Genomic DNA, 2,612 nt, shown 5'->3' on the forward strand with positions numbered 1-2,612 from the left:
AAGCTTGGCGACCAAATATGTAGATTCCTTTCTTTGTAACCGACCTTGTGTAACCCTAGATCCTCCCAGTGTCTATATAAACCGGAGGACTTAGTCCAGAGGAGGGAGATTCATTACCATAGTCATACAAGCTAGACCTCTAGGGTTTAGCCATTATGATCTCGAGGTAGATAAACTCTTGTAATACTCATATTCATCAATATCAATCAAGTAGGACGTAGGGTATTACCTCCATAGAGAGGGCCCGAACCTGGGTAAACATCGTGTCCCCTGTCTCCTGTTACCATCGACCTTAGACGCACAGTTCGGGACCCCCTACCCGAGATCCACCGGTTTTGACACCGACATTGGTGCTTTCATTGAGAGTTCCACTGTGTTGTCGCCCATAGGTTTGATGGCCCCTTCTGTCGTCAATAATGACGCTGTCTAAGGAGAAACTTTCCTCCTCAGACAAATTTTTGTGTTCGGCGGCTTCGCACTACGGGCCAATTCGTTTGGCCATCTGGAGCAGATCAAAAGCTACGCCCCTGGCCATCAAGTCAGATTTGGGAGCTTGAACTACGTTGCGGACATCCGTGGAGACTTGATCTTTGCCGGATTCGAGACCGCGGCTACCACTCCTGGCCACCCCGAGAGAGATGACCTAAATCTGTCATCGGATGGCATCCAGGAGACAGCTCCTGTAACCGTGCTGGCCTCAAATCCAGAGCAAACTGCGCCATCCAAGGACGGGAGGCTCAGCCCCGCCACGGAGGCCACAGATTGCCAGGCGTTGGAGCCGCACATGGACTTAAACTCACACAATATTCTTGTCACCGGAACCCCGGACTCGTCTCCGGGTGTAGGTCCCGAACCATGTGAGTCCACGGATGCCGAACTTTATCGTTTATCGATCTTTGAGTTCAGTGCCATAGACATCTTCCAGCACTCACCCTTGGGCGACGTGCTAAGCTCATTAAAGAACCTATCCTTGGTGGGGGACTCACAGCTGAACTATATCCGGTTCGAACTAGATGCTGATGATAGGGAATTTTGCTCCCCACCCGCCACCCACTTTATAGCCACCGTCGAAGACTTAACGAACATGCTCGATTACAACTCCGATGACATTGACGGTATGGACGACGATGCCAGAGAAGAAGAGGCCCAGGACCCGCCGTTCACCGGACGCTGGATGACCACTTCCTCGTACGATGTGTACATGGTGGATGCACCAAAGGAGAACAGCGGTGATGACAAGGAAGATCCAGCTGAGGATAAACCTTTCGAAATACAATCCAAGCACCGGCGTCAGCGCCGCCGCTCTAAGTCACGTCGCAGTAAAGACAACAACACCGACACAGGAGAAGACAACACTCCAGAAGGTGCCGAAGACAACCAAGACCCCGTTGATACAACTAATGAACAAGATGAACGGGAAGATGGGCAGGTTAGCCCTGGTAAACAGGCCACGCATGAAAACTCAGAGGACGGAAGTTACCTTCCGCTCTTCGAGGAGGAGGTGAGCCTCGGCACCGATGACTTCATCGTGCCTGAGGAACCTCTTGAGCAGGAGCGATTCAAGCGCCAGCTAATAGCCACTGCAAGGAGCCTGAAAAAAGAAGCAGTAGTAGCTTCAAGCTGACCAAGATCTGCTCAATGATAAATGGACCGATGTCCTAGCAGCCGAAGAATACGGCCTCAAGCGCCCAACCAAAAGCTACCCAAAGCGCAAATTGCTACCTCAGTTCGACGAGGAGGCGCCGGAATACATACCACCATCGTACAATGCGGCTGACCGACCACCACGTGGTCAGGACAAAATGGCAACTCACGCCGAACACCAGCCCACCCCGCCTCATCGCACGGGTAGAGGTAAATTAGCCCACGACCATACATATGACCTCCGGCAAAACCTGAACAATAAAGCAGGACATACCAGATCAATCTACGGATCGCGAGGACGTGCCTCGACACGCGACGATGGCCACCTATTCGACGTGACAAACTTAGTCATGCGCGGGCTGAAAACCGCAGACGGACTCCATCAGAGCTACGTCGCGATGCGACCCGATATAGAGGCGCCGCACACCCTCATTGCTTCACTGATGAGGTCATGGATCACGAATTCCCAGAAGGGTTCAAACCCATGAATATAGAATCATATGATGGAACCACGGACCCCGCGGTGTGGATCGAAGACTTCATTATCCACATTCATATGGCCCGCGGCGATGACCTCCACGCCCTCAAATACCTCCCTTTAAAACTCAAGGGGCCAGCTCGAAATTGGCTCAATAGTCTGCCTGCAAATTCTATTGGCAGCTGGGAGGACTTGGAAGAGGCCTTCCTCGATAACTTCCAAGGTACATATGTTCGACCTCCGGACGCTGATGACTTAAGCCATATAGTTCAACAGCCCGGAGAGTCCGCAAGGAAATTCTGGACTAGGTTCTTAACTAAAAAGAACCAAATCGTCGATTGTCCGGATGCCGAAGCCTTCAAACACAGCATCCGCGACGAATGGCTTGCTCGCCACCTCGGCCAAGAAAAGCCAAAATCCATGGCAGCCCTCACGACACTCATGACCCACTTTTGTGCGGGCGCGGACAGTTGGTTGCCCCGTAGCAAAA

The sequence above is a fragment of the Triticum urartu genome, chromosome 5A (genome assembly GCF_056163025.1).
Source record: "Triticum urartu cultivar PI428250 chromosome 5A, HENAU_Tu73, whole genome shotgun sequence".
NCBI classification, from domain to species: Eukaryota; Viridiplantae; Streptophyta; class Magnoliopsida; order Poales; family Poaceae; genus Triticum; species Triticum urartu.